This window comes from Rosa rugosa, chromosome 2, assembly GCF_958449725.1.
Source record: "Rosa rugosa chromosome 2, drRosRugo1.1, whole genome shotgun sequence".
Classification (NCBI taxonomy): domain Eukaryota; kingdom Viridiplantae; phylum Streptophyta; class Magnoliopsida; order Rosales; family Rosaceae; genus Rosa; species Rosa rugosa.
The window spans coordinates 60878608-60899842 of record NC_084821.1 but is presented as its reverse complement, the minus strand read 5'-3'; the positions used below and the strand labels follow the sequence as shown (position 1 = coordinate 60899842).

General features: G+C 37.5%; 1 long non-coding RNA gene across 1 annotated transcript; it reads left to right on the top strand.

Annotated features, from left to right (window-relative positions):
• The first annotated feature begins 2372 nt into the window (after positions 1-2372).
• LOC133734341 (uncharacterized) lies at positions 2373-5235 on the top strand. Its single transcript, XR_009858238.1, has 4 exons — positions 2373-2682; positions 2792-2867; positions 5004-5072; positions 5202-5235. It is a non-coding gene; the product is annotated as an uncharacterized LOC133734341 (long non-coding RNA).
• The last annotated feature ends 16000 nt before the right edge of the window (positions 5236-21235 follow it).

Here is a 21235-nt window from a genome sequence, read left to right as displayed (position 1 = left end):
AGTCTTCTTAAAAAAGAAAGCATTAAAACCATCAGGACCAGGTGCTTTATTAGAAGGTAGAGCAAAGCAAACCTCTTTAATCTCATCATCAGAAAAATCACAACCAAGAGCAGAGGATTGCTCAGTAGAGAGAGGGTTATGAATAATATTTTGAAGATCATCAAAGGTTGGCCTAGGAGAGGAACTAGACCCACCAAATAAAGATCAGAAAAATCCAACAGCTTCTACCTTAATATCCTCATCAGTAATAGCAACAGACCCATCCCCACAACAAATGGAGTTGATACGGTTCCTATAATGTCTCTTGTTCACCACTTTAAAGAAAAAAGAAGTACAACTGTCACCAGAGGAAAGCCACTGCACCCTGGACTTTTGTCTAAAGAAACTTTCCTCATAGATAAGAGCATTAGAGTAAGCATGTAGCAAGTCACACTCTAAAGATCTGAGAAAGGGATCCATAGGATTGGAATACAAGTTCTGTTGGCAGGCATCAAGAGCATCCTTAGCAGCAATTACATTAACAGAAACATCTTGAATTTTAACACAATTAAGCTTTTTAATCTCAGCTTTGATAATTTTGAGCTTCTTAGCAACTTGATATTGGAAGGACCCAACAATAACAGTGTTCCAAGCTTCCATAACAATAGGTAAGAATTCTTCCCTCTCAGCAAGAAAATTGAAAAACTTGAACGGGGACTTCCTACCCTGGACTGGAGTACCAAGAGAAACAAGAGCAGGACAATGATCAGAAATACCAGGAGGAAGAAACTTTACCAAGCAGTTAGAGAATTTGGAAAGCCAAGCATTATTTCCCATAACTCTATCCAGCTTCCTGTGAATAAGAGTACCATCGTATTGATTGTTGCACCAAGTAAGCTTGCAGCTAGAATAATTTAAGTCCTCAAGTTCAGTATCATGGATGCAATAAGCAAACTCATCCATAGCATTCGACCGGGCCTCATTACCACCATTTATTTCAGTAGTGAATCTAACAACATTAAAGTCTCCCAAAACAAGCCAAGGAACATTCCCATGGCTATTAGCAAAAGAGGATAAATTATTCCACAAGTTAGTGCGATCGTTATCATCATTGGCTCCATAGATAAAGGAAACAAGAAAATCCTCATTACTGTCCAGAATAAGAACTCTGCACACTACTAGAAAAATCACATACAAGGACACCAAACAATGACACATAATTTATGTAGTGTCCTTGAAGGTTTTTAAGGACACACAACGTCAAATTGAAATTTTTTTAGTGGGTGGACAGTTATTTTTTTTGGTTACAAGTGGGTGGACAGTTTTTAAGGACACCTTACACCATTTATGTTGTGTCCTAATATATATTGGGCTCCAAAACTTAAATCCAAGTGAAATAAAAAAAAACGCGGCCTCATGTCGTCTGTTGCCAAAGTTCTCCTCTCTGTCCCATGTCGTCTGTTGCCAAAGTTCTCCTCTCTGTCCTCCTCCCATCCCTTCTTTTCTATTTTTTCCTCAACCCATCTCACCTCAATCCAAAAACCCTTCTCTCCTCTGCTAATTGCAGCAAGCTCCACCCCTTCGATGCCGCTAGAAAAACGTCCCCGGGACCGGATCCGTCCTCGAGATTCCACCTTGGGTGCCGGAGTGAAGATTTGCAGCTTCATGGCAGCGAGCATAGGAGAGAAAACGGTGGCGGAACCACTACAACACCCTTCGACGGAGGCGCTGTTCCTTATGGAAATGGCGATGAATTTGTGATCGGTGTTCACCGATTTGGGCTGGGCTCCCTGTTTAGGTTACTGTTTGTTGGGTCTCATGTTTTGGGCCCATCGTTTTATGTAATGTGTTTTATTAAGTTTGTTCCCCTTGTTGTTTTGTCGGTAATAACCTCCAACCGTGTTCTGGTTGGAGGCAGTGGCCTGTGTGCCAGTGGCCTGTGTGCCAGTCATTGCACCTTGTGTGCCTGTTTTGCTCTAGGTAGGCGGCGAGTTCCTTGCACTTGCAAATGGTCGCTGCCTCTTAGTAGCAGAGGGAAATTAAGTGTCACTGGATGTAGTGTCCAGTGGCATTATGATGGGAAAGCTATGCGTATGGTAATTATGCTTTGCTGCAGTCGGGTTGCAGATCAAGTTATCTTTCCGTCGTATCACCGCTGCGTTAATGCAGTTAAAGCAAATAGAGTCGTCAGTAGAGCGCTCTTTGCTAGTTGGTGCTTTGTTGAGTACAAGCATTTAGTAGAGACTCAGGATAGTATTTTAGGATGTTCTACTTATTGTAATCAGGGGTTTAGGCTCAATGTCCCCCCTTGTATTCGACAGTTTCTTTAATTAAGGCTATCAAGGCTTGAGGGCTGCCGCACCGCCCTTTTCTCAAAAAAAAAAAAAAAAAAAACGCGGCACCACGTACAGTACTTCGCGTTTTCAGCTCCCTCCCCAAAATTTCACTTCCCTCCTTCCCCATTTTCAACTTCCCTCTTCAATTGAAACCCTACCCAATTAGAGAAAAGATGTTCCATTCACTATATTTCCAGTTTTTAGTTGTAATAGAAAAAAAAAAGAATCTGGAATTGAAAACATATTCGATCTGTTTCGACTCGGTGCAGGAGGCGGCTACTATTTGAGTGGGTTCAACTCGTAGTGAGGTTACTTGGTGTGAGAGATACTCTGGGTTGACAGATTCTGGGAAGAATTTCAGTACAAGGTGAGGTTACACCATCGAATTTTTGGGGGTTAATCGATCCCAATTTTTTTTTTTTTTTTTCTGTTTTGCTATTGTTGGGTTGAATGTTCTGTTACTCGGTGACTTCCAGCTGTTGTAAGCAGTGGTGTTGGTGATTTTATGTCGTCGTATGTGGGTTGTGCGTAAATCTCTTGCTTGGGCTTGAGGTATGAATCCAACTATTTCAATTCAATTCAATTCAACTCTCTTTATTATTAATTGTGAGAATGCGTTCTATTTTCCAGTTGTTGGGAATTTGAGAGTCCCAAAGGATAGTGTCGGATTTTTAGGCACTAAGTGGGTTCTCAATATATCTGCATTTTGTTTACGAGCAATTGAAAACAATATCATGAAAGTAGTACTACTGTAATCATGATTGTCGTGCTGAATCATACTTGAAGAAAAAGGGTGTTGCAATATGTTCATTTGAATTTGTGGTTTCAGGCATGATTTTGTGATTTCAATTAGTAAAACATTGATGCTCTGTCGTTGAAAGATTATTGTGGTTTCCTTAGTTCCTGACAAGTTAGCAAGGTCTGTAGTTAATTTTATTTAGACATTATCTCCTTCATGTCATGTACAGATCATGAAGTGGATAATTAGCTGGGCATTATGTTCTAAAAGAAAATGGACCTTCTGCACCTTCTGCATATAATATCTCATATTGATGTAGGTTTTACCAAGTCTTCAGCTTGAATCATACAAGAATGCTTTAAGTCGGTGGTAATAGTAATAGGTGTTGAAAGGAGTATCAATAGGTGTTGGTGATTCTATCTATGGTCAATGTACTACTTTTCTTCTGTGTATTCAATTGATAATGTTCAGTTTCTTGATTTAGAACTAAAACGATGTATGACTTGTGTGATTATTAAAATTTCTGACCAGGTAGTGGTTGTGATTTGAATCTTATGTTTTAGTGGTTGATACTCATAATAGGCAGAATACTTTAGGATTGAGTTTGCTAGCGATGTGAAAACTTGGGCAAAGTGAAAACTAGGAGTGAGAGAGTTTGCTTTGCTAGTTGTCTGTTTGAGTTACTTTTGATTGATTGCATCAGAAATTAAAGAACAAGAACTTAGACAGTTGTTTATTAGTTGTTATTTGATTGCTAGTTGTTTATCTTTTTAGTGGTTGATACTCATTATCCTAATCAGTCGTTTGTTGTTGGTATCGGATTGGGTGTTCAAAAAATAGAACACCCATTGAACAAAATTTGAACTTTGGGTCAATTGTTGCGATTTCTGTAATGGGCATTGGGTGAAATTGTTAATTTGTTTTTTTTTTTGTTATATCGGATTGGAGAGTCTGTGGGTTAGCTGAAGTGGTTGAGAGCTTAGTGGTCAGTGGCATTAATTGGATGCTAATTTATCTCAAGTTTCTTGGCAAATTTCGGTTTGATTGTTTATTCACTTTGGTAGCTTGATGCTTGGAATTTCAGTGCTAGTGGGATTCCATGAGAGAATATGGGTGTTATTATACAATTTGGTTTTCTGGTCCTTTTGAAATGTCAATGTGTTATAATCACTAATAGGGGAGCACCCTGAAACTTCAGGAAGATAATCTATTACTAAAGGAATATCTATATTCTATGTTAATATTTTTGCTCCCTTGGTTCTGCGTATCTTCAAGAGAACCTTTATGCACAAGGGGGTTATATATGTCCTTGATGTCACTATGATTATAAACTGGGCAACAGTGTTTGAAAAAAATATTTTATAATTGATTTCTTTTTGAAGATATCACAATGGCTCAGTTTTGAAGCACCAGAACAAAAAAAAGACATAAACTGTAAATTTACTGAGGAAAATGCATTCCTTTATAGGGTAGCCTAAGTGTTATACAGTCAACCTCCATTAATATGGGTACGATTGTTTGTGCTTAAACCATTTGCAGTCAATCTTTTTCAGTAGTCTATTGTAGTGTGTGTTGTGGTTGAAGATTGTTCAAACATATATAACTCTTTGCCTCAAAATCGTTCCTTATCATCGAGAATCTGTGGATTGGAGAGTCTGTGGTTTTTTTTTATCCAAATTAGTGATCCCAAAATGTAGTGGGCTTTGGTCAATTATGTGGTTTAATTTACTTTCCTTGTGATGTCCTTGTATAACACAAAGGTTAAATAAAAGAGTCCTTTCTTTTTTCTTAGTAAGTTTGGACATTTGGTTCCTGGCACTCATGCATGTAGAAGTCTCCTTTGGAGAATTGCCAGGCTTAGGGATTGGTAATTATTATAAACTATGGTGATTTACTGCGTACATTGTGTTGATGAATTTAACTGGGTATTGTTATGCCATTTCCTGCAGAACCAGGGAAAGACGTCCAACAGATTGCAAAAGGATTACCCGGTTCTCTTATATCTGTTAAGTGTTAAGGTAATGAATTCACATTTATCGCTATTTGATAGGAGCATAATTATGCGATATTAATAACGTTAATCTCTATACTTTCTTTGTTAGTTTAGTGTATTTTCTCGTTATTTACGTTGTTTACTTGTTTTATAGGTATTTGGAGCAAAGAAGGAGAAAAGAAGTAGAAGAGGGACTAAAAGGCAAAATCGGCAAATCTGCCTGTGCAGATCAGTCAACTTTGACAGATCACTGAGACCAGCTCAGAACGATTCATAGGATGATCTTTATATTGATGGAAAGCTTCGGATGTCTAGTTTCCAGATATTTTTACGGCTTGTCAATATCATTTTTGTAGAGGAAGTTATGGCCGATTTAGTACAAGAAGGTCAGGCTGCGCGTGAATCTGAGGTTGGACGGGAATTTATGTTTCGAGGCCCAATCACACCAAGAAGCCCGAGGACGAGTTTCTGCTTCATATTCCGACTTATGATGGACAATTGGCATGATGTGAATGGTTGGAATAAGTCATCAAGTTCAAGAGCCAATAGGAAAACTCCACCTAAGCACGTGAACCCTAATTCTTTTAGGTTTTGGATTTCCTACACAACAAGAAAGACGAAGGCAACCTCTAAGCATATAAAAGGAGATCAATCTGCAGCGGCTCTGTCTTCTCTTCTCTCCTATCTTCTCTTCTCTCCTCTCTTCCTCCCATTCTTTGTTTTGTTTTCTTCTATGTTTAACTAGTTTTTATTAGTTAGGGGGCTGCTTGAAGCCCCAAATCATGATTGTAAACTTATTATGACTTTCAATTAGTTTTGTTTATTTATTGGATGAGAACTTAATTTCTATCTTCACATTGATGATTCCTTTACATGTTTTCTTTGGTGCTCAACTTAGATTGCATGTTTAGGGTTCTATTGCTAAGAATAATCATTGCCTGTGCCTTGCTTCGAGGGTTCCGTTGAGAGTTCTAGAGTAGTAAATTGTCGATAAGGCAAAGTGATTAGGTTCCTAGGTTAATTGAGACGCGTCGTACTCAAGATGCCTTGTGATGTCTCGTTTTTCTATTGCGTAATGATTTCTTTGTGTTAACTTGAGCATCTTCATCCATAAATAAATGAAATTAGGTTGAACATGATTAGTTTACTTGATTGATTGGTGGTGGATGCAATTCCCCTTACTTGTTTTATCTTTGATTTTCAAAACCTTGAATCAAGTCTTTTTATTTTCGGAGTCATTTAATGTTTCGTTTTTATTTAATTAGTTCGTCAACCAAAACACCGTCAAAAATTATCAAACTTTGTCAGTAGTTAGTTTATCATGTCTAGAGTCTGTCTGTAAATTTTCGTGACATTTAGAGTAGTTTAGAGTCATCTGCCAGTCAGATCTTTCTAACTGAACAGTTTAGGATTTATTTTGTTTTGAGTCTTTAGATTAGTGATTAGACCACAATCTCTTGCGGGAACGATCCCTACTTACCTATACTATTTTCGACATTCTTGTAGGGTTAAATTATAGACATTTTTATGCATCTATTTAGGTGTATAGAAATAGCCTATCAATTTTTGGCGCTGGTCGCCGGGGATTGTTGTTTCTAATTGCTAGCCTATTTTTTTGTTTCTTTTTGTTCTTGATCTATATCTATTCTAACTTTCTTTTCTTTTTATTTTTTCTTTGCAATGTGGCATCCTTCGTACGAGATAGGGTGTTCCATATGCTCCTTGGTTGGTCATTCAACGGAGACATGTCCAAACATGCAATATCAAGCTTATTTCGATCAAAATAATATGTTTGGAGGATATCAAGCAAACCAAGGGCATTGGAATGATCCATATGTGCCTGCGTACAATCCGACATGGGATAATCATCATCCCTACTTTGCGTGGAATGGCTATCTAAACTCCCAACAAGGATCCTTCAATGCGTTTGAAGCTTCTTCGTCTTCATACCATGATCATCAGTCGCCAACACCTGAAGGTAACTCTCTTGAAGATTTGGTTGCTTCTATGACTAATACTGCTTCTTCTTGCATACAGAGCATGAAATCTTATACACAAAATATTGAAGAATCTGTTGAGACAATTGGGCAATATGTGGAGATAATTTTGGCCTGCTTGAATCAAGAGTCAAGAGAGCCAGAACCAATTCAAGAGCTTTCCACGATTGAGGAGGATGATTGGCCGGCAGTTAATGAGATTTGGGAGAGCGCCTTACCTCAAGAGAACTCTCCTACACATATGACAACTCTATGGGAGCCCCCAACAGCCACTGTGTTGCTTCAATCTCATGATACATCACCTGACTCATTCTTAGATGAGGATGAAGACTATACCGTCCACTACATGACCGAGCTTGAAGCGTTGGAGGAGGAAGATCCCTTTGACGATGAGGGTTTTTATAATGAAGAAAGTAAGGAGCAGGAGCTTTATGACAATGATTTCAATGTGCCAGAAGCAATCACAATACCTCATGAATATCAAGAGCGTTTCAATGATGATATGGGTGATTTCTTAGAAGAGGATACCATCAAATCACATATCATCGGGCCTCTATCTCTAGCACATGGTACACCACCTGATTCTCCCTTGCCATATTCGAACTCTACACATGTTTCTTCCATCCAAGAAATCATTGATTTTGTCGATCATGTGGATATGGTAATTTGTGAGCATCTGACATCTGATAAGGAGATCCTTCTATCCATGCTTGGTGGATCTCATAGGAGATGGAGACAATGGAAGAAGAGAAAGAACAAGAGGATCATCCAATCCCATGTTTCCATTACTCCAAAGCTACCCAAGTTGTTATCAAGAGATCATGAAACTTCACTTAAAAGGGTTAAGCATTTGAGGGAACCAAGACCTAAACCTCCTGATTACTCTTGATGGAGAGTAGGTGTGTCAGGCTGAAGATGTTAAACCAAGCGCTATTTGGGAGGCAACCCAATGATGGAAGAGTTGGAAGCGGCGAAGTGCTTGCCAAACAGATTTGATCTCTCTATCACTTCTCTTTTATTTATGTTCTTTGATTATTTTTGCTCTATTGTGTCTTTTTGTTGTGTTTAATCTTTTTCTTTATGCTTGCTTTGTTCATTGTTGTGCTTCATAGTCAAACATTGAGGGCAATGTTTAGATCAAGTGTGGGGGGAAGGTTAAACACTTTGTTGTTTTGCTTAGAGTCTTTGTTTTAGGAGTTTTGGCTTTAATTTCATGTTTTTGTCGAAATCCACCGACCAGTCGGCTAAGTCTGCCGACCGGTCGTTGTTTGTCTATTTCAGGGTCAGAAGCTCACCGACCAGTCGGCGAAATCCGCTGACCGGTCGTCAGGAAAAAAAGAAAAAAAAAAAACTGAAAATCAACCAAAAAAAAAAAATTTAGGTTTTTGTTTTTGTTTTTGTTGAGTCTTTAGGAGTCTTCCAACACAATGATGAGCATGAACTATTGATTTGAATTATATGGTTATAAGATGATTGCAAGCATGATTTTGAATTCATAATCTTAAGTAATTGCTAATAGACTTTTATGATTATTATGCTTTATTTATGGTGCAATAGATGGTTAGGGCTTATGTGATGACTAAAACTTGATTGAAGCATGCTAGGACAAGTCAAATTTGATTTAACCCTTGTGAGTTATTGAGCCTGTATATGTGCTATTCTTTTCTGAGAGGTTTTAACTTAGATCATCCTTTTTTCTTGACGAGGGATTGTAGATTTCACATGTCGTTTCATCTTGACTATGCATATTGACCATAGCTTTTAATGTGACTAGAGAATGCTAGAACTTGTCTTCATGTCTATTGAAACTTTTTGCCAATCTAATGCTTGAACCTCTGAAGGGATAAAGGCACTAGGATTACCACCATAGCCAAATTAACCTGTGTCCCTTTTATGCACACAAGATGTGCAATCCCCTAGTTTACCCTCTTGAGCCTACATTAAGCCTTTTCTTTCATCATCCACAAATTCTTACCCTTAAAGCTTAGTATAGATATATCCTTACCTTATCCTAAGGAATTAGTGGAGCAATTTTTAGAGAGATATAGGCTTAGTTTGGGATTGCTGTGCTGTGAGAGGAAGCACTTTTAAATTTGCTGTGAGAGGAAGCACTTCTAATTTTGCTGTGAGAGGAAGCAGCTGAGTGTTTGGTAAACTGTTTTTGAAAGTGCTGTGAGAACGAAAAGCAATTTCGAAGTGTATGGTAAACTGTGAATAAAAAGTGCTGTGACGGTTTATAATTACTAAAAAGGACATAAATGTTGAAAATATCCAAATAAATACCACTAAATAAAAAAAAAATTATGTTCATCTAACTCTTCTTATATTTTCTATTGATTTTTACTTTTGTTTTTTTTAGTGCATTTTTCTATTGATTTGGAAAGGTGTCCAGACCCTTTGAAGTTCGAACAAGACAACCAAACATATTATTATAATTGTACAATCTAGATAGATACCTTTGATGATAATTTAAACAAATGAATTACCAAAAAAAAAAAAAAAAAAAACAAAAGCTTAGAAACAAGACACGAACAGTAAACAAAAAGAGAAGGCCATTATCACTCATTCCCTTCTAATCCACAACGATCAGGGCAGAAGGAACTCAAGGAAGAAAAGACAAATAGCCAATTTCATCTTCATCTTGTTGATTTTTCCTCCTAATCTACCTTTCTCTTCATCTTTGTTTTCCCCCTCTCTCTCTCTCTCTCTTTCTCTCTCCCTCTCTCATGAATTCTGGATCTATGCTTTGTTTTGGGTTCTGAAATTTAACCATGGTGAGATGCTGTGATGATTATGTCGAGTTTGTTCCCAGATGGGAAGGGGATTTTGAGTCTGCTATCAATCTTGCAGGTTCCATTCTGAGTTTCTTTTCTGGGAATTTTGAGATGGTTTTTCTAGGTTTCAATTCGATGTTGATGAGCTCTTGAGATATAGAGATGGGTCTGAGTCTACTTGATTTTGAGAGTTTGGGATTATGGGTCAGATGTTTTACCTCTTCAAAATTATGGGATGTTGCTCTCTTGAATTTTAGTGAAGAGGAAGAGGAAGAGGCAGAGGTGTTGTAGATGAGGTTGTTGAGATCTTTGCAGAGGGGAGAGTGCGAGAGGGAAAGATGTAAAATTGAGAAAAGCATGAGGACAATTCGGATATTCATCAAAATTTCATTTAATCTTCCGCGTTGAGGGTTGATTCCCGCAGAAGCTGAAATCAAAAAGCTACGAATTGTAGCTTCTTCAATTCGGCGGTTGGGAGAAGCGCTTCGGGTCAGAAGCTGATTCTCCATGGTTTACCAAACACCACCATACAATTTCAGAAGCGCTTTTGAGATCAAAAGCAGTTTCAAAAGCAGTCCCAAACTGGGCCATACTTATGTTCAAGGTACTTTAGTAAGCAAGTGTGGGGGTAAGTCTTGTCCATAAAATTAAAAAAAAAAAAAAAAAGAAGTATGTATGCTGAAAAAGAAAAAAAATTAGCATACGGCAAAAGAAAAAAAAATGTGTATGGATTTTAGTCCCCCCTTTGTGAATAAGGAGGTTATTTTGAATTGAAGGCCTATTCAAGAAAATTTGGTCTTTGTCCTATTTCACAAATGTTAAAAGAAGGTTTAGAATGAAGCAAAGGCCCAAAAAGATGACGTCTGGCCTTGGAAAAAATTATTACTATTTGCTTTGAGGAGATATCAAAGTTCTTACATCTCTCATATCATTTATAGCGCTCTGCTAATTTCCTTAGTATCTTTGTTATTTCCCATACCGTTCTTTCTTTTAACCTTAACCCTTGGCCCCATTACAACCCTGAATAAAAGACCTATTTGATCATTGGGGACGGCAGTTGGTTTGTGGAGATTGTGCATGGTGATGGGCCTATGGCTTGGGTTCATTTGGTCATATATTAGTATCTTTCGTGAAATCTTTGAGAAAAAAAAAATTATATATTCAGAAAGTGCTTTCATTATCATGATATCTACGTGAGCTTTTTGTTGTCTTATATATCATCTCTCTCACGTAGCAATATTTAGGATTGTGTGCATTAAAGTCAGAAAATCATGAGAGAAAAGAAATTGAGAGCATCCTTGTGAGAAATTAAGTTGAAGCTTGTTTGAAACATGAAGATGTTGAGTTTTCTCCTGTTGCATTGGTTTTGATTATCTTTGCATTATATATTGAGTATAATGGTTGTCAAAGTAAATTAGCTCTTAAGTCTGATTATGGATTTGATTTCATCCGAGCTTGAATTTTGTTGACCATACATGCGGGCTTAAAAGTTCTCTAAGATGTTTGGAAGATGTTAGGTCCGTGTCTTTTGTTCTAGTTAATTCTTTGTTTGCTAGGGACTAGCAAAGCTTAAGTGTGGGGGTATTTGATAGGAGCATAATTATGCGATATTAATAACGTTAATCTCTATACTTTCTGTTACACCCCGTATTTATCAATTTAGGGGTTGCTAGAAGTTGACTTTTTATGGGTTAACAATTTGAGAAATTTTCCTTCATGTAAGTTGTAGGGGACGTTAAACCGAGTCCGTGGACATGTGGTACACTTAAATCGGAGTTCGTATGCAAAAGTTTTGAGTGATTTAAGAAATTTACTGTTCATGGTAAAAAATATATAAAGTTGGAAATTTTACTGTGGTAGGATTCCAAATCCGGAAACCTACCTTCCTCTCTCCTCTCCCCCGATCTCTCCCTCTTTCCTCTTCGGGCGGTTTGCTTTCCCCTTTGATTTGCCGCCGTCCGGCCATCAACCGGTGGACAACCGGCCACCACGGGGTCGCCTCCTTCCCCTCAACACGCTGGTGCCCTTGGTTTTCAACAATTTGGCCGGAAAACCTCGAATCGAAGCAAGTTCCCTCTTAGGGGCAGTTTGAGTTTTTCCGGCAATTCCACCGTTTCCGGCCGTCCCCGACCACCAAATCACCATCGAAGGTTCGGTTTTTGCCCAGGATTGTTTTGCCCCTAGCCTTGAGTCACGTTTTGCAGTGTGGAGGTCGAATCGACGATTTCAAATTCTAGGGTTCTTGAGTTTTTCTGGAAAAACTTCTCCAGCCGGTTTCGACTGTATCAAGGTAAAATTGTAATATGTTGTAGTTGAGAAAATGGTTGGGCCTGTTTTGAAGTTGCTGTTGTCAAAATTTGGGGGCCATCGGAGGTGGTGGTCACCGGCACGTGGGCCCCACGCGCCGCCACTGTGGGTGGCGCGTGGTAGCGCGTAGGGATGAGTTTTAATTAATGCTTTGGCCCAATAAATCGTACATTGGTTGTAGAATGTTTATACATGAAGTTTGATTGAAAATTTGAGGAGTTATGAATTGAATATAAATTATCGGTTGGTGATTTACATGAATTCGATCGCCGAATTTCTTTCGAATTCACTTTAGAATTTATATATCGATGAATAAATATTATTGGAGAATTTCGGATGGATTCGATGTGAATTAAGGAGTTGGATGTTGAAGGGGGACGCTTTAAATTTCAATTTTTAATATTCGTAAAATTAATTTCCGTCCTGTAAATATATTTTTACGAGTGCTATTCGTACATGACAAGAGGAGTCTTCATACGAGGAAAATACCGAGCGACGTCAGGATTGACCATATACTGTGAGTGGACTTTTATTTTCAAAGAATGATGCATGCATTTATTTATTTGTTTCCGAGATGATAATTTATTTATCGTATTACTTTCTCGTGCATATTTGATTATTTGAAGATTTTATGGCGTGCGGGGTCACGTCATTGGATTATGCTTATTTTATCTTATTTATTTTTTGAATCTGAGTTTATCTTGGCGTGTGGGACACGTCATGGGAATTCTTTTGCGAGAGTTGGGGAAGCCTTATGTATTTATGATTTTACTGTGGTTTCTGGATTTTCTTTTGCCATACTTTGGGTGACTTATCATTGCTAGCTTTGATCTTCCACCTTTGTGGCGAGGTGATGGGATCACCGAAGCCCTCCGCCGTTGTGGCGCTGGTTACTGTCTCTGTGACAGTAATTCTGAAGCCCAGTATCCTATCACTACACTTAGTGGCGTAAGGGTATATTACGGGAGTAATGGGAGTACTTTAGCCTGGGAGGCTCACTCGTATGGCTATCGTCTTCCCCTACTCACTTTACTATTTTTGACTAGCGGGGCTAGTTCGATTTCTGTTTAACCAGCGGGGCTGGTCCTACTTTCTTGAGTACCGGAGTTTCAATCTTTTCTTTTAGTTTGTGACTAGCGGGGCTAGTCGGTTTTTCTTGTACAGAACTTCTCTTGTTTTGTTGTCCTTAAACATTGCATGCATCGGGAGTTTTTAGAGAAATAAATGGGGAAAGTATTAAATTCCTTTTGTTAAAATTTGTTTATTTTTGTCCACTCACGCTAACGTGTTTTTCAATACTTTTCCCCTGGGCCCTTCGGTTTCAAATGCCCAGTTTACAGTATTGCTGCTCGGCGTTCAGGAGTGAGCCATAGTGACCGCATCCGCTTCCGTCATCACATTTCGTAGGTTACCTGTTTAACCTACTGTACTCTATGTTAATTTACGTTCCTAGATTTGCTCTGATTACTATGGGATTTGTGACCCAGACTTGTAATGAATTATATTTGAGGTCTACGACCTAACTTTGTGAATTGTAGTATCCTAAATCTTGGAGTTTCTTAGACTTGAAGTACTTGATACACTATTATTATTTTTGAGTTTGGGTTGGTTGAATGATGGGAGCAGGGTGGCTCCAGAAGTATGTGGCTGGATTATTAGAAGTGAAATTTGTTTTCCGCAGGTTTTTGGGTTGTCCCTTTTTAAGGGAGGTTATGCCGAAATTTTTGGTAAACCTTCTTTAAAAGTGGGTCCCGCAGGGCCACTTCGGATTCCAGGTGGAATCCGGGGCGGGTCTTGTCACTTTCTTTGTTAGTTTAGTGTATTTTCTCGTTATTTACGTTGTTTACTTGTTTTATAGGTATTTGGAGCAAAGAAGGAGAAAAGAAGTAGAAGAGGGACTAAAAGGCAAAATCGGCAAATCTGCCTGTGCAGATCAGTCAACTTTGACAGATCACTGAGACCAGCTCAGAACGATTCAGAGGATTATCTTTATATTCATGGAAAGCTTCGGATGTCTAGTTTCCAGGTCTTTTTACGGCTTGTCGATATCATTTTTCTAGAGGAAGTTATGGCCGATTTAGTACAAGAAAGTCAGGCTGCGCGTGAATCTGAGGTTGGACGGGAATTTATGTTTCGAGGCCCAAATCACACCAAGAAGCCCGAAGACGAGTTTCTGCTTCATATTCCGACTTATGATGGACAATTGGCATGATGTGAATGGTTGGAATAAGTCATCAAGTTCAAGAGCCAATAGGAAAACTTCACCTAAGCACGTGAACCCTAATTCTTTTAGGTTTTGGATTTCCTACACAACAAGAAAGATGAAGGCAACCTCTAAGCATATAAAAGGGGATCAATCTGCAGCAGCTCCTGTGCAGTGCAAGTGAGGGAATCAAATATTTTTTATTTTCTTTTAACAAATTACTGTGGAGTGGATAAAAATTAGGGCCCAGCATAGGTACTTTACCTGAAAAGCCAAGAGCTCTCTTTCTAGCAAAGAAACTCCGGAAGAGAAGAGAGCTAGCTAGAGTAAATAGATGCAGAAAACTTTTGGAAAGAGAAAGGCACTTGAAAAAAGAACTGAAGTCTTGCTTTGACCTTATTTCCATTAACAACTTATACAAGCATTCCTCAACTAAGTGTAAAGGTCCCATATTTGTCTATAAACAATAGTAAAGTCAAACCTTCAAACATTTCCAGAATCCAGATTGTAACGAACTTTGGAACTACAGAATTCTAGTAAGGCTAAATTAGTTCTTGTGCACGGTCTTCATTATTTTGAAGGTTTTATTCTATTTCATTGCTTGCTAATTGTTACAACTTATAGGTAGTTAGGATTTGTTTGCCTTGCTACCGTCACTGCATCTAGTGGATGTTCTGTAATCTGTATATTGATCGACTTGCATTGCCAATTGGTGTTCCCCACATTATGCTTTAGTTTACCTTTGGCAAATGTTCTGATTCTGCTTTTCTTGTGTGTAATTAATTAATAATGTTTTTGTTCTGACTTTATTATTGTCTTTTGTGGCTCTTTGTCTGTTGATTCCAGTCTAATTTCAGAACAAGTATTAGAAAGTGAAAAACAAGTGAACTCCATGAAATGTGGTTCTGCAATTACCTTTCATTTGTTTTCTCTTTCAACTGAAAAATACTTGTGCTGATGAAAGAGAAGAAGATGGTAAACTTCGGCATCCAGCGGACTCTCCTTCATGGAAGCTTGTAGACCACATGTGGCCAGATTTTGGGGATGACCATAGAAACCTTCGATTGGCAATTTCAGCAGATGGAATAAATCCTCATGGTTCTCTTATGGTCACCTATAACCTACCACTGTGGTTGTGTATGAAAAGAAAATTTATTATGCTAACAATGTTAATATCTGGTCCTAAACAGCCCGGTAATGACATTGATGTCTATTTGGCACCATTAGTAGAAGATTTAAAAACTTTGTGGGATGTTGGTGTTAAGGCATATGATGCATATAGACAAGAGAGCTTTATGTTAAAGGCTATTTTGCTATGGACAATAAATGACTTCCCTGCATATGGGAATTTGTGTGGTTGTAGTATCAAGGGATATAAAGCATGTCCAATTTGCAGTGATAATACACATTCTGAATGGCTAAAGTTTGGTAATAAGATTTCATTTGCTGGCCATAGAAAATATCTGCCGAGTGATCATGTTTTCAGGAAACAAAAGACCTCATTTAATGGTCAACAAGAGTTTGGAACAGTTCCACATCCTTTAAGCGGGGAGGAAATTCTTGAAAGAGTCAAAGGGATTGAATCATCATGGGGGAAGAAGCTGTTGAATTCCAAAAGACCAAAGGTCAAAGTTCAACTTGGAAAAAGAAAGGCCAGCGATGAAGTTAATGTTTCCAAAAAAAAAGTGGTCAATGATCAGCTTACCACTTGCTGGAAAAAAAAAATCAATATTCTTTGATCTACCGTATTGGAGTTCATTGCATGTTAGACTACAATAGCTTCACGCGAGTTATGTTTAAATGTGATTGGGTTGCAAACAGTAAGAAAGGGATAAAAGTAGAGGATTTTGGATTCACCTTAGTTGACCTTAGTAAGATTGGGCACAAGTCTGATTCTTTTGTTTTAGCTGATCTTGTGCAAAAAGTATTTTACATTGAAGATCCAGCAGACTCAAGGTGGTCAGTTGTATTGCAAGCACCTCAATTGGACTGGTTAAATGAAGATGAGCTAGGAGATACTACACTTGATCATCAATCTTTTCCCCATGCACTGCCATCTGTTAATACATTCGATATCATGACTGAGAATGATGCAGTTTATGTGAGAAATGATTGTGAAGGCACATGGGTCGAAGAGCATATAATTGACTAACTTCTACTTTAGATAATTAACGGATTCATGATGTTGTTGTTGGCATGATGCTAGTTCTGATCTTATTTGCTTCATGTTAGTTCATTTGCTTGACGTTTAGTTCTGATGTGTTTTTGTGTTATATTGACTTGCTGAACTGTTTTGTATTGATGTGGTTTTGCTGATCTGTTTTTGTTTTTGATTTTTTCAGGTGTTAAGATATGGATTCAGAAGAAAAAAATCATGCCACTGAAGATGACTTGCCATCTGACGAGAAGAAGAGAAGAGGTCCAACTCTCATGTCTGATATTATTCATGGTAGGTGTAAGGGGGCTCGAATGGAAGTGACATATAACAAAAAGGGGCAACCAATTGGTCTTGGAGGGAAGAGGCTAGCTACTTTTATTGGGGTAATGGCTCGAACTACTATCCCAATCACATATGAGACTTGGCCAGCAGTGAAGAATTCACTTAAAGAAATGATATGGAGCATGGTTCAGGTATGTGCAGCATTAGTAAAAAAATTTCCTTGTAATTTTTGTTTGTACCTTGAATAAATTTTAATAATGAGTCAATACTTGTCTTCTTGCATATTTCCAGAAATCATTCATTGTGGATCCAAGAAGCAAGAAAGATGTCTTTATTATTGTCTGACTTTATTATTGTCTTTTGTGGCTCTTTGTCTGTTGATTCCAGTCTAATTTCAGAACAAGTATTAGAAAGTGAAAAACAAGTGAACTCCATGAAATGTGGTTCTGCAATTACCTTTCATTTGTTTTCTCTTTCAACTGAAAAATACTTGTGCTGATGAAAGAGAAGAAGATGGTAAACTTCGGCATCCAGCGGACTCTCCTTCATGGAAGCTTGTAGACCACATGTGGCCAGATTTTGGGGATGACCATAGAAACCTTCGATTGGCAATTTCAGCAGATGGAATAAATCCTCATGGTTCTCTTATGGTCACCTATAACCTACCACTGTGGTTGTGTATGAAAAGAAAATTTATTATGCTAACAATGTTAATATCTGGTCCTAAACAGCCCGGTAATGACATTGATGTCTCACTACTACACAGAAATACATTAATGGCGTTTGAAAAACGTCATTAAATGTATTTCATGGCATTTTTCAACGTCATCCCCAGACGCCGTAAATACCAACGCCGTCTTTTCCTAAACAGATTGATGGCGTTTTCAAAACGCCATCAAATGTATTCCATGACGTTTTGAAAACGCCATCAAATTTTTTTCACTTTTTAAAAAAAAAATTATATATATTGATTTTTTTATTAATTGCAAAAAATCAATTGTCCTATTGGCAAAAAATATTACACATTACAATGACAAAATTCTAATGCTATGTACATTTGAATTAATAAAAGATTAAATACCCACTCTACAATACTCCATAATGCAAATTTTATTGTTCATCTACAAATTCACACATATGTTAGCTAAGATAAAGAAAAGACAGAAAGATAACAGAAGGGTAGCTGGGTAGCTAAACCACAGTATATGGAAGTGATGGAGATTAGCAACTGCTGCGTTATTATCTATATCAATTCCATCATGGCTGCATGAAAGTCATTCTCTGAACTGCAAAAATGATAAAAGAGAAGAATTACAGAACTTGTCAATGTTAAAAGTAAAGCTAAATGATCCAGCATTCTAAGAGTACAAAGAAACGAGCATTAAGTCATTGAAAATGTAGCATTAGGGCAAAAAAGATAAGGAATTGACTGCTAAAGAGCCAGCTATAATATGTATATACATGCCAGGAAACGCATGTCTCAAAAATAGCCACAAGTTAACTTTAGGACATAAGCTTATATCTAGCAGTGATGAAGAAGAAAATTTACACAGAAGAAGTAAATCTGCATAAATTTGCCATATGAATACTCAACCGAACATAACCCAGAAATGAAATACTAAACCGTAACTCTTTTAAATGAGAAAATTACCTTGAAGTTCATCATTGACAAAAGCATGGAGAGCATGGCCTTTTGATTCAATTAGAAGTACTGGTGAGCTTCCTTTCTTTAAGAACTCTTCATTTTCATCAACAAAAATGCTGCCATTAGGGAATCTTAGGAGTCAAAGAGATTACTTTGCTTTTAATGAGCAAATTGATTGAGAGCGAAAAACAACAAGCAAAGGTAGTCAGATAGAATATAAAGCTCCAAAGATAATATCAAAGTAAATTATATGAAACCCATGCAATGCTTTTTTTTTTTTCACATGTCCATCGATTCAAAATGAACAGCCACCTCAAAGTCAAGAAAAAATAAAGCTACAATGTTTCTGTCTTTGAGAGAGATTTCCCTTGCCTATTCTGATATTAGTTTGTCTTTGAAATAGTGTTTAGTGGTATTCAACCTTGCAAGGAAATAAGTCCCTTAACTAGTAATATTAAAACAAGTCCATCTTATTATAAAATGTGCCCATCATGTGTGACCTAGTGGAAACATACAATTCTACTTTTTAGAAGTCTAGGCAATTTTATATTGGTGTAAAGTTACCATTCAAAAACCAAGTCGGTGGATGTCCCTAGAATCCTGCTTTTTAAGAAATTAATGCATCATGAGGAAAGACAAACCTTGTTGTATACCACAGGTAGTGGTAACTTTTGTGGTATTGATGTGATCTACAAATCCAGTTTTGACAAAGTCAGCTTCACCCCAGATCCCAGCTTTCTCCACAAATACCTCCCACTTAAGACCTTTCAAGCCTTTAGTTTCAGATGCCATCTCAACTACAGAAGTTTGGGATGCTACTTGTTGGAAAATTTTATATTCAACTATAAATCCTACTTGAGCAAAATGATAAATCAAAATTAAGGATAAGCATAGGGCATTTCTCATAACTATTTCACCAGTATTTTATCTGCAGATTACTTGTAAAAGCACAAATTACCAAAAAAAAAAAAATTCATGACGAAATACTGTAAATTGTAGACCCAAGTGCAAGAGAGTTCTAATTCAAACTCTCTACCAAAGTGTTACACAACAAAAACTTGGGGCTTCAGAGTTCAAATGCGGCTTGTCTAAGAAGCAGACTGTCTACAACTCTACATATATATGTACACACACACACATATATATATATAAAGACACAGACATGTATGCATTCATATGTATGTATAAGATACGCAAAACATCTTAACAATTTGAAATAAAATATCTTGGGGGGAAGGAAATTGGGATTCATAATGTTTGGAAGAATGCAGGCTCAAGAAACTGAGTATTTACCTTTGCTATGTTAAATACTACAGTCTTGCAGTCAGCCAGTATGCTAACTGACCATGCTGGTAGATGATATGACACATTACGAAATACTACTCTTTTGTCATTATTGTCGTCCATATTAGAAATAAAAGCAGCACATGCTCCGGAAGAGTTGGTGAAAACATCAGCCTGCAATGAAGGCAAAATGTTCATTAATGTCACCCAAGTAGGTAAATAGATTAAAATCACATCAGAATGCAATTGACAGAACTAACGGTTACAAGAGTTAAGTGGCAGAGGATATGGTATCACAGGATATGGTAGCTTGTCTTAGTAGTCCAACGGAGAGACCCTGCACATAAAAATCCCAATTAGAGAATCTAATCTGACAAGCTCTAAGTAACTAAAGTTCAACCAAAAAAATTCTTCCACATTTTGAGCCTCAAATCTGATGTGCATTGGAAGGCAGCCATCATGGATGTGCTTACCTTCACAGATGATGAATTTGAAACATGGTAAATAACACATTTTAATAAACATGTAACAAGCGATACTGTTAAGTAACAAGCGATACTTTAGTTTTCAAATCTCATGTTCCAAATGCATGCACACTGAGTGACTAAGCTGATAGTGTAGCTTATCCTATACAACTTTGAAAAATTCAACAACAAAAAGAAACAAAATTTAGAAGGAGAGAAGAGAAATATGATACCATATGCATAAACATCAGTGTTCAGGAGTGTGTTTCCTTGTTTTGCTGGATCCCATTACCATTTGCCAATTGTGAAGCTGGAAGGACATGGTTCAGGAATCAGGACTGTATTTCCTTGTTTTGTTGGATCAAATATCATTTGATCAAGGACAAAGCACTATAGCAAAATAATAAACAAAATAGCAAAACATCAAGCCACACTACTCATCAGAGAATCACTGAGATGCAAACTATCTGGAATATAGATGTATTTTTTATCTTCCTCTCAACTATAAACTAAACAAAAAGAGAAAATGGAGCTAGTATAAAGCTCCCACCACCATTATGTGGCACAACACAGTTAGCACTGAAGAACAACTCAACTAAAATACACAACCTGATATCTCATATATTACTGTTGGGTCATGGATATATCTTTTCTTTTTGGTGCACTAAACATCCTTTTCCTGCCAAAAAGAAGTTCTTGAAGTTCTTGTGTGCAACGCATTCTAGCTTTGGTTGAAGCTGCAGGGGACACTAGGTCAGGGCTAGTAAAAATTTCTCCAAAATCAGGAACTGAAGCACAAGTCACTGCATACAGTCATCTACACCAAAATTTGAACTAACTTACAAAACAATTATCACTCAAAATCAGAATATAACAGACACCCACCTCAAAATTTAAAATTACAGAATCCAAAATCCACGATATTTTGAGATCAGTAAGTATGGCAACAGAACTTTAAGCGATCGGCAGCTTTCTCAGAAATTGTACAGGAGTGGTTAGCCTTCAACGAAACTATCACATCTCCACCTTGGCAACAAGGCTTAGCATCCATACCCAAAACCCAAATGAAATTTG